Source organism: Pinus tabuliformis, chromosome Q, assembly GCF_031772625.1.
Source record: "Pinus tabuliformis cultivar Carrire ecotype Pingquan chromosome Q, CPIR1, whole genome shotgun sequence".
Lineage (NCBI taxonomy): Eukaryota > Viridiplantae > Streptophyta > Pinopsida > Pinales > Pinaceae > Pinus > Pinus tabuliformis.
The window spans coordinates 1,217,793,562-1,217,805,991 of NC_142296.1; positions in this window are offsets into that span (position 1 = coordinate 1,217,793,562).

The window sequence follows — 12,430 nt, forward strand, 5'->3', positions numbered from 1 at the left end:
CAAATTCATAGTTACTACAATTCAGGGTCTAACATTAATCCTTTCTTTCACACCATGCAACCTAGCAAGATCCCAAAGGGAACACAAAATATGCATTTCTTCAAATTCAGCGCGATCTGGTATATGCGACATGTATCCAACATCAAGCACATAATTGCTACATAGCGCTTTACTAACTCGAACATAGTCTAGTCATCAAAGTATACTTCTAGGAACTTATGAATGAATTCCTTGAACACTGCTATGACTACGTGAGAAAATATTGTAGGTGCATTCCTGAGTCCAAATGACATCACAATATACTAAAAACAACCACACTCTATCATGAAGGTCATTTTTTTCCTATCCTTAGGTTTGATCTTAATCTGATGATACCTAGAAAACCCATCAGTAAAGGAGTAGGCCTCCTACCCTCCAACATTGTCTAACACTTCTTCTATAAATGCCATTGGGAATGGGTCATCGAAACATGCATCATTAAGCTTTTGTAGATCTATGCAAATCATTATTTCACCTTTTTTCTTCTTCCCCTATGTTAGAGTCGGTCTGGTCAGTCCTCCGTCAGAGATCAAAACTCTTTATGCATTTCATGTTTAGGTGTCCCGCTCCATTCACTCAGCTGCATTCCACTAGGGGCATGCCATAATCTGACGGAGAAGGTCATGCTAGTCATTTCCCCTCATGTCTGGTTCCTGCTGGCTTATGTCTTTGTGTCAAATAATCAAAAAGTCCATAACAGTCAAGGTCTGGTCCTTTAATGGACAAAAGTCATTTCTGGTCATTAGGTCTAGGGATTGATTAGTTTGGTCTCTAAATATGTCCAGTAAATCCATGCAGGCCAGAGTGATGCTCTTGCAAAGTGATGATCCGTAGATTTCCATCATCTTATTGATAAAATTCGACTGTTCTTCAAAACTTGGTTTTGAAGAAAAGTCAAACAGTGCTATAGGTGACAAAATTTTCAAAAGGGGTCTACAGTTGATTTCTTCAGATGCAGTCCTGGTTTCCGTGGTCGAATGTCCTGTCATGCAATCCCTGCAAGGAGTGCCGAAAATGTCATCGTTTGAGCTAAAATTTCAAAGGGAAAGCGAAAATCAGTGTGTTCTAAAGTCAGTGAAAAGGTGTCAAAACATATCATTAGAAAAATGGGTTTTCAAGGAAGAAAAAATTTAACCCATCACTTCCAAGGCTATATATACAAGTTTTCATCAAAATCAAAGGCATTGTGCTAATCCAAGCCTTGGAGAAACATTGCAAAAGGTGTGAGTGTGCATCGTGAGTGTTTGAGGGAGTTGGAGGCAATTTGAAGGAGTGCGGCGCATATACTCAGGGGCACGGTGCACACAAAGGGCGTGACGCACACAGAGCCTGCTGCAGTTCAAATTTTCCATAGGCACGGCGCATACCCAGGGTGCGGCACACTAGGTTTTGCACGCAACGTACACAGACCAAGGGCCGAAACAAGGCCAAATCACCTCCAAATTTTTGTGAAGCCCATCAAATTAAAAGGTAGGCTCTTTGACATCATTGGTTCATCAAGTTTTATGAATGATATGGTGGTTTATAGCGACGTTTGAATGCAACCAAATTCAATAAAATCAACCATACGAAATCACCAAAAAACCATGATGGCTACGGTTGCTAAAGTGGGTTGTTAGTGCCAAGGTTCCATTCCACCCATCATTTTCCCCTCACCTACCATTTTTTCTATCCTCCCTTTCTCATTTTTCCTAATGTCCCTACCCTAAATTACTACCAAACCCTCTCACCTATCCCTCCACTATTTGGTCAACATAACAAACCCTAAAACCCTACCTTGCCAAAACACCAAACCCTACCCTATCAAAATACCCCAAATCCCCCTACATATCCATAAACAAAATTCTCCTATAACGCCTATTCCCATTATATTATCCCCCTCCTAATACTCCCTTGTTTCATTGTCCCCTTGGTGGAAGATTATCAAAACACCTAGCTTTCATCATCATCAAAGGGGCAACCTAAATTTAGTTTATAAAATAGCAGTCATGGCATCTGAGGTTTCATCAAAGTATGAGGAGGAAACCCACAGTGATACAGCTTCAGGAGAACAGGCCCCTAGGAGACATCACCGGAGTGGCAAACATGTTAGAGATGAGCCAAACACCCTCACCGAGTTGCAGGCATGCCCTCTTGCTATGTCATGTTTCTAGCATTTAGCATGTCTTGAATTTTTTCAAAGGGTGGAAAATTTCAGAGTTCATCATGAGTTGGCCGGTCTTTTGCACTTCACCTACATGGAGGTCAATCTATCTTGGCTGGGGTCAGTTTCACATTGACACCTGAAACCGTATCAGTGGCAACAGGCATACCAAACATTGGAGAGCAGTGGCATAAGAAGAAGAAGGTGGAGAGGCATCATTATGAGCCTTACATTAAGGCCAGTTGTTTGAGTCAGCTCACGAGAGTTTTCTCGTTCATATTTTTGAGAGATGAGTATGCTCCACTCATGAAATTGATCATGAAATACTTCAATTGTGAGGGGAGGTTTTCCCGCCTTTATGCCTATCACATTAGGTTTCTCATGCACTTTACCAGGGTGCAGATGATGAACCTCCCATTTTTCATTTGCGGGAACATAGAGAGGATGAAAAATTTCATGCAGCACAAGACCCCTCAACAGCAGCTTAACAATGTTTATCACTTTTCTCTTATCCGGATTTTGGTGGACCATCAGTTGGGATTGCAGGGTATTGCTTGGGAGGACTTCATCTCCTGTGACTTCTTCAGCACTCCACAGGTAGTATCAGAGGCAAATCATGAGATAGGTGGTCCTTCACATCAGTATGAGCGCCACGAGACCGCTACTATGCCAATATTCATCACCTATCAAAGAGGCAGTAGACGTTTGTTTACAGCGGCAAAGCGAGTGTTATCTCCACCTGGGGTGGAAGGGGCCTCCCTTCTGACATAGGCATCACAAGAGCAGGGTAGAGGTAAGGAGCCAGTGTAGGAGGAAGGGCCATCAGGTGAACGAGAGACCGAATTCGTTCTCATCCATGATGATGAGACATATACAGAACCAACAAATGCAGAGCTTACAGAGATCATCCAGGAGCAGCAATCAGTGATTGAGGCCTTATCCCTCAACTTGGAGAGGGCCAAGTGGAACATGAAGTACCTGGAGTAGAGAAACAAGTAGCTTGAGGATTAGCATGCAATTATGGAGCTGCAAAACATTCGTGAGCATCTCCAAGCTGCTCAAAGGAGAAGAGTTGAGCTCACATCATTGGAGCAAGAAATCAATGAGGATCGAGAGGCCCATCTCGAGAGCGTGAACATGCACTTGGAGAGGCTGCTGGACAAGGCCGATCAGGACCTTGCCTTGCTAAGACACATGGCTTATCGTTACAGGACACCAAAATATGAGTGCAAGGGCCCGGATAAGGAGCTTGAAGGCGAAATTCAGGAAAGCAACAAGAAAGGCAAAAGAGGCAAAAGAGCAAGATCAGCTTCGAATATTGGCTGAGGCTTCCTTGGCCCATCATAACACCCCATAGAGAGCCTCCACCCAAATTTCAAGAAATTTTGGGAATTTTTGGTCACATGACAAATTTTTGGGCAAAACACAGGGTTTTTCTCCCTGTGTGGCGCGGCGCTAAAATTCTAGAGCTCCAAATGAGGAATGGTTTGCATTTTTGGATTCAACATGGAAAATCACGACTACTGGTGCCCGAAAAAGAAATTATGGCAAGATATGAGTCTCCAAAAGGTCAAAAAACACCCAAAAATGGCCTCTCTGCCCCTTTTTTGACACACAGGAAGAAGTCTTGGGAGAATGGAGATTTTGAGGGTTAAATGAGCACCAAATTCAAAAATTCCAGTGGGGTCAGAAAGTAGACAGGACAGGCTTTCCATCAAGCCCACTTGGGGAAATTTTGGAGACATGAAAGTGCCCAAAAACAGGCCCCAAATTAGCGCGGCGCACAGAGAAAATGGCGTGGCGCACAGAGAAAAAATTGCCAAATTTGCTTCTGTTTCGCGAAATTTCGGTTCGCGACTTCTCCAAGTGGGCCTGCTCATCTACACTTTGGTTTTTTGGCAACAAAGGTGGCATTTAAAGTATTTTTTCTCCAGATTGGCTTGTATCCAAGTGGCGAAGGAAGGCAAACGGTCACCCAAGCCAAATGTCATGTTTGTAGCGCTACACCTGTAGTTGATGGTTGGCTCTTCATCTCCATTTTGTAATGATTCGAGTAACTCCCCAACCCTTGGGAATTCTATCTCTTCATGGCACATTCTATATATTGTATGTAAACCATTTGCAAAGGGTTGGTTGGCTTGTAACTTCTGGGAGACTGTGGGAATGAAACTTTGTTTCTTGACTGTGTATCTTTGACACAGAATTAATGAAAGGCAGTGGCTCTGTTTCATGAGATTCTTGTGGTTGTGAGTGTAGAAAATGTGTCTCTTATGTTTTCATATGTATTTCATTATGTTTCATAATTCAATTCATGTTCATTTCTAGTGAAATTTTCTGAGTGAGATTAGGTAGAATTCAATTTTATTGCTCTACCTGTGGGAAAATTTCATGTTCAGTGTTTTTCTTCCGTTGAAAAGGACTCATGTAACTATGCCCTTTTCACTTTCTTCAGCAATCTATTCATTCCACGTTACCTCAAACTAAATTGCTACATTTTTCGCTTGCCTTGCCTCACGAAATAATCTGTGCCTTTGTATTAAATTCTCTCTTCCTTGCTGACCATTGGTCCCATACCATCCCAGAAGCTTGGTCATTCATGAAAATGGTTTCTTTTATCCCTATTCGCTTACTAGCCTAAGATCAATATTTCACTGTAAGTCATCTCAGACCTTTTTTGCTTATATATTCACTGAGCGTGACTCAGAGAGAGCCCTCTCCTCTTCTGGTAGGGCTAGCTACCAGACTGAGTGTAGTTTGTGGTTACCCTAAATTTTTCCTTCCTTCAGCCTAAGGCAGATTTAGGTGCTAACATAGTGGCGAATCCCCTGGGGATGAAACTGAAATCAAATCCCCTTGTTTCTTAATAATTCTAAGCTTCCGGATGATGAGCTTAGGATTGGATAGGCTGAGTAAGTTGGTTGTGTCCTGTGATTTTTCTCAATAGCATGCTAGCTTCTAGGCGATATACCAGAGCCAATCCAGACCCAGATCCTCCTCATATCTACGAAAATCCCAAGTTGATTCCTAGACTCCTTCGTCAAGAAAGCACCATAACTCTTGTGTTCAAATCCCATTCATGTCCTGACATTTTTGAGTATCTTGAAGAGCTTGAGTTTGACAAGCGGTTTGAAATATCATTGTTTGAGTCTAAGTCTGAAAGGGCTGTTGATTATACTATCCCCAATCCTCAATTTCTTGTAGATCTAGAAACAAAAAGAGCTAACCGATTAATTGATAATTACATTGCGACACAGCCTCAAACTCCAATTGCTAGCCCCTTACAAACTGTGCACACTCCACCAACACCCCCAAGGCCAAATCCACTGAGAGTGATGGCTGCCCGTTTTGCACCCCTTGTTTTGCCCCAAGTTCTTGATGATATTCCAGCGGATTATCAAAGTAAAATCCCGTTTTTTTATGGTTCTCCTAACAGCATTACGGCTCAGCAACATGTGGACAAAATGGCAGACTTCTATGAACTCCATGAGATCGATGTGGAGAATGTGGCAATGAGACTCTTTGTACAGACATTTGTAGGTGATGTGAGGAAATGGTTCAGAGGTTTGCCGGTAGCAAGTATCACTACCTTGGCCGAAATACAAAGACAATTTTTAAATCAATGGGAAGTGAAAAAGAATCCCCTTCAAATTCTGGCTGAATATGAACAAATTAAACGAAACGCTGGTGAGTCGGTCCAAGATTATTGTGTTAGATTCAATACAGTTTACAACGAAATTCCAGATCATCTAAAGCTACCCGTGGGACTGGCTATGATGAAATTTCCAGATGGTTTTGATGTTGATATGGCCTACCAATTAAGAGAGAGAGAACCGGCCACAATGGAAGACATGCAGAAAATTGCCGTCAGCATTGAAGCAAATCTGCTGTCCAAAAGAGCTAGAGCAAAAGCAGAAAAGAAAATCACTATGAAAGAAGAGTCTTCTTCAATGGATCAACTACTCAAAAAGGTAGAATAGATGCTTGAAAGGGTGAAGCTCGACAAGCATGAGCCACAAGTTAGAAATCCTAACTTCTGTGGCCAGCAGCAGCCACAATATAGAATAAGACAGAGAGATCAACGAACCTAAGAGCAGACAGCACACCAGCCGGTACAAACACCTTTGCAACAGAATTTTGTGCATGGACCGGAGTCAGATGAGCATGGGAATGTAATAGGTGAAGAAAACCACCTCTTTACTCCAGATGAGCTGCCTACTTACATTACCGAAGAAGAAGACTGTGCGGTGAGTTCAGCTGCGCAAAAAGACGCAGATTTCATCCTAGCTAGTGACACTGTTTTAGAAGAAGAATCAAAGGAGTATCAAAGGGGGTATATGAATGATCTATCCGCACAACAGTAGCAATATTCACTTGGAAACAGAGATGTGCCGTCCAAACCAATTCAGAAAAAGAAGGAGGTTGAAATAGCAAAGAATGATTCATCAGCTACAAAAAGAAAAGGAAAGGAGGCGGTTGGTCCAGAGAGCAGCAAATCAAAATCAGCAGAACAATCATAGCAGCAAGCTGCATCAAAGGAAAAAGAAAAAAAGCATATCCCAGTCAAAGAGGTAGAAAAGACTCCCGCCTTTAGCTTAGAGAATGATATTTCTATGTTAAAGGTATCCATCCCCTTGACTGAAATAATGAAGAACAACAGTTATAGAGGACAAATATCTAAGATGTTGAATTTGGACCCAATGTCCAACATGGTGAATGTTGAAGACAATCAGCCTGAAATGATTTTTGGGCCAGCATCAAATGGTGAGTCTCCTGACAGCGATGTGCCACCCTTTTATATCAGTTTACGATTGCATGATTTTGTGTTACATAATGCCATGTTCGATTCCGAAGCTTCTCACAATATCATGCCCAAGCCTATCATGGATAAGCTTGGTTTGGACATCACCCGGCAATACCATGATCTCTATTCATTTGATTCCAACAGAGTGAGATGTATAGGACTCATCAAAGACTTGGTTGTGAGTTTGGATCAGCTTCCCATGAAAAATGTTTTGATGGATGTGGTGCTAGCAGATATTCCTCCAAGGTTTGGCATGCTTCTTTCCAGGTCTTCGGTAGCGAAATTCAAAGGGACACTATAGCTGGATTTCTCCTATGCAACGATCCCAGTGTTTGGACAAATGAGGAAATTATATTGGGAAAAAAAAATGAAATATATGATCACAAGCAAGGAGAAACATATAAATCATCCAATTAACTATGTACATACAGATTTAGAGTCTTTTGTTTTGTTTTCAGATAGTTTAAATGATATAGATAGTCAGATAGTAGAAGTAGATGATATTCTGGAAATAACAGAAAATTTCAGAGAAATTTTGAAGAAAGAAGGACAAGAAAAGCAGAAAAATGTTGGGCAATCAGCTGAAAGCAATGGACAACAAGCAGGCAAGGCACAACAAACAGATTTTCGACACTTACAAGAGGAGGAAGAAGGCTTGTGGACCATGGATTTTGATGGATCAGTAGGAAATGATGGTGCTGGAATTGGAATTTGGGTACGCAATCCTTTCTCCACCCCAAAAAAAGTGCCTAGCAGCGTGAGGGTTTGCTCTTACAAGCTGGCCTTTGAGTGTTCAAACAATGAAGCTGAATATGAAGCTCTGATTGCTGGCCTGAAGATTTTAAGAAAGCTGAATGCGAAAAGGATTTCGGTTTATGGCGACTCCGAATTGGTAATAAAGCAGGTCAGAGGTGAGTATCAAGCAAAGCATCCTAGGATGTGGGCCTACCGTAATGCAGTTTTAGACATCTTAAAATTATTTTCAAAATACACCTTGACATGTGTGCCTCGTATACAAAATAGTATTGCTGATGCTCTTGCCAAGGCAGCAAGTAGTTTGAAGATCCCCATGAACTCCAGCAATAAATTTGAAATCCATGTCAAGCATCATCTAACCATTCCAGACAATCAGAGATATTGGCAAGTGTTTCAAGATGATGAGGAGATTAAGGATTTTCTACAAAACAAAGGCAAGTTCAAAGAAACCTCAATTGATGTAGAAAATGACGATGGTAAAGGGAATGGTACAGATGATGCATAGATCAATGAAATGGACGTGTTGCAGCTGAGGAATAACATTATTCCTAAAGGCTTGATACCTCTAGAAGAACTTTTTGATCAGGATGATGTAGCCCGCAAGCCAACGTTGCAGCCAACAGAGAAGGGTGTAGAAGAGGTCAACATCGGAACAACTGCCAATCCTAAGTTGGTAAAATTGTCTAAAGCATTGCCGCCAAAGATCAAGGACAAATACATCAATTTGATGGCTTCATTTGCAGATGTGTTTGCTTGGGACTATTTTGATTTAAAGACCTATGATACCAATATTATTCAGCACACGATACCCATCAAGCCCAATCAAAAACCATTTAGACAGAAGATGAGAAGGATAAATCCAAAGTTGTTGCCATCTATTGAAAAGGAGGTAAATAGGTTGTACAAGTCAGGTATCATTGTGCCCATCAGATTTTCAGATTGGATCTCTAACTTGGTGCCTGTACGAAAGAAGACAGGTGAGATCTGCTTGTGCATTGATTTCAGAAATCTCAATAAAGTCTCATTGAAGGACAACTATCCACTACCCAAAATGGACCATATACTTCAGCGAGTAGTGGGGGCATCTCATATGTCACTACTTGATGGTTATTCTGGATATAACCAAATTTCTGTCCATGAGGATGACCGAGACAAGACAGCGTTCACCACTCCATGGGGAACCTTTCATTATTCCAAAATGCCTTTTGGTTTAAAGAATGCAGGTGCCACATTTTAGCGTGCAATGGACTTGGCTTTTGCGAATGAGAAGGATGTGTTTTTGGTGGTGTACCTGGATGATTTGACGGTGTTTTCCAAATCTGATGAAGAGCACATGCATCATCTAAAAACTATCTTTCAAAAGTGCAGAAAATATGGTTTATCGCTGAATCCGAAGAAGAGCTTATTCGCCATGGAGGAAGGAAAATTACTCGGGCATATTATCTCAAAGGATGGAATTCATATTGACCCAGTACGTGTTCAAGCAATTCAGCAAATCGATCTGCCCCGGAATAAAAAAGAGATACAATCGTTCAATGGTAAGATGAATTTTCTGCATCGCTTTGTGCCTAATCTTGCTGAACACTTAAGAGAGATGACCAACATGCTCAAGAAGGATAGCCAAGTGAAATGGACAGAGGAGGCTATAAAATCTTTCAACTTGGTCAAATTGGCCCTTTCTTCAGCTCCTGTTCTAGTCAGCTCGGACTACACTCAAGATTTCATATTGTTTTCATTTGCTTCGGAGCACACTATGGAAGCAGTATTTTTGCAGAAAAGAGATGATCATGAAAGACCCATAGCATTCTTCAGCAAGGCTATAAGAGATGTAGCTTTAAAGTACAACATCATTGAGAAGCAAGCCCTGGCATTGGTGAAGGCATTGAAGGATTTCCGGGTGTATATTCTACATTCTCACATTTTGGCCTATGCTCCTAATGCTGTTGTAAAAGATGTTTTAGTGCAGACCGATCCGGAAGGAAGAAGAGGCAAATGGATTGCAGCCCTGCTTGAATATGATGTAGAAATAAAGCCCACAAAGCTGGTCAAAGGACAGGGGTTGGCGAAGTTAATGGCCAAATCAAACTTGCATGCCTTGGACATAAACCTGATCGCTGCTATGTTTGATGAGAATGAGGAAATATCATCCATTCAGGTATCTGAAATGTTTGTTCTGTCCCCATGGTATTCAGATATAATATATGTGCTAAAAAATCTATCACCATCACCCGGAATGACTAGAAATAAAGCGAGAACACTCAAGTTGAAGGCTGCCAAGTTTTGCATTCTAAATTCTGTGCTGTATTGGAAAGATCCTGGTGGCGTTTTGTTGAATTTTTTGGTGGAAGAGGAGGCAAAGAAAGTCATGGAGGATTTCCACGGAGGAGAGTGCGGTGGTCACCTTTTTTGGAAGTCAACAACAAATAAAATTTTGAGAGCAGGGTACTATTGGCCCACATTGTTTGCTGATGTGTACAAGATGGTCAAGCACTGTCATAAATGTCAAATTTTCGAAGAAAAATAGAAATTACAGCCTTTACCACTTAAGCCTATTGAGGTGAGCGCTCCTTTCCAGTAGTGGGGGTTGGATTTCATTGGTGAAATTCATCCCGCTTCTTCCTGACAGCATAGATGGATCCTTATAGCGATAGATTACTTCACAAAATGGATTGAAGCAGCACCCACCAAACAAGCTACAGATATGGTAATCATTTCATTTCTTGAAAATAACATCTTGTCTTGCTTTGGTTGTCTGAATAATTTAATCACCGATAATGTAGCAGCTTTCAAATCAAAGAGGATGGTAGAATTTTTTCATAAATATCACATCATTTTGGGTCACTCAAATGCCTATCATTCGCAAGGCATGGATTGGCAGAATCTTCGAATAAATCATTGGTCAACATCATCAAGAAGCTGTTGGAAATAAATAAAAAGAGCTGGAATAAGAGGTTGGTCCATGCGCTTTGGGCAGATCGGATCAGTCAGAAAAAATCCATTGGTATGTCACCGTTTGAGCTTGTTTATGGAGTTGACACAGTATTTCCCACCTATCTTGCTACCCCGGTAGTCAGACTTCTTTAGGAGGCCGGCAGTGAAGAAGATCCCATGCAGAGAAGGTTGAATCAAATGGTCCACTTGCAGCAGACAAGAGAAGAAGTTTTCAAGAACACATTCAAATTGTAGGAGAAAATAAAGAAAATCTATGACAGAAAAGCAAAGGCCGATAGATTTCAGTTGGATGATGTGGTGCTGAAGTGGGATGCAAGGAATGAAGAGAAAGGTAAGCACGAAAAGTTCGAGAATCTTTGGAAAGGTCCTTTCAAAATTGCAGCATATAGGGGTCAACATGCCTTTCTTCTGAAGGAAATGAACGGGGAATATTGTCCTGGAGGGCCAATCAATGGTCGGCTGCTCAAGTGGTACCATTGCTGATTTATTAATGCTGCTTCCACTATCATTGTAAATACCATTTTTATTTCAGTTTGGTTTCAGTCTATCAAGTTAGTTTTTGAGTCATTTCAATGTCAAGTTTGAGTCAATTTCTTGGTCATTTCAGTTTCATAAATAAGTCAAAGTTCTATGTTGTAGTCGAAATGATGACTCCATAGCCCAATGGACAAAAGGCACTGTCTAGCTCCTCTAGAGATCTGTTTTTCTTGGCACCTCCAAGGAGCTACCATCCCCCGTTGGAGCCAATGTTAGAGTCAGTCTGGTTAGTCCTCCGTCAGAGATCAAAAATCTTTATGCATTTCATGTTTAGGTGTCCCGCTCCATTCACTCAGCTGCACTCCGCTAGGGGCATGCCATAATATGATGGAGAAGGTCATGCTAGTCATTTCCTCTCATGTCTGGTTCGTGCTGGCTTATGTCTTTGTGTCAAATAATCAAAAAGTCCATAACAGTCAAGGTCTGGTCCTTTAATGGAAAAAAGTCATTTTTGGTCATTAGGTCTAGGGATTGATCAATTTGGTCTTTAAATATGTCCAGTAAAGCCATGCAGGCCAGAGTGATGCTCTTGCAGAGTGATGATCCACAGATTTCCATCATCTTATTGATAAAATTCCACTGTTCTTCAAAATTCTGTTTTGAAGAAAAGTCAAACAGTGCTATTGGCGACAAAATTTTCAAAAGGGGTGTACAGTTGATTTCTTTAGATGCAGTCATGGTTTCCGTGGATGAATGTCCTGTCGTGCAATCCCTACAAAGAGTGCCGAAAATGTCATCGTTTGAGCTAAAATTTCAAAGGGAAAGTGAAAATCAGTGTGTTCTAAAGTCATTGAAAAGGTGTCAAAACATAACATTAGAAAAATGGGTTTTCAAGGAAGCAAAAATTTAACCCATCACTTCCAAGGCTATATATACAAGTTTTCATCAAAATCAAAGGCATTGTGCTAATCCAAGCCTTAGAGAAACGTTGCAAAAGGTGTGAGTGTGCATCGTGAGTGTTTGAGGGAGTTGGAGGCAGTTTGAAGGAGCGCGGCGCATATACTCAGGGGTGCAGCACACATAGGGGGCGCGACGCACACAGAGCCTGCCCACAGTTCAAATTTTCCACAGGTGCGGCTCACAGGGTTTTGCGCACGATGCACACAGACTAAGGGCCGAAACAAGGCCAAATCACCTCCAAATTTTTGTGAAGCCCATCAAATTAAAAGGTAGGCTCTTTGACATCATTGGTTCATCAAGTT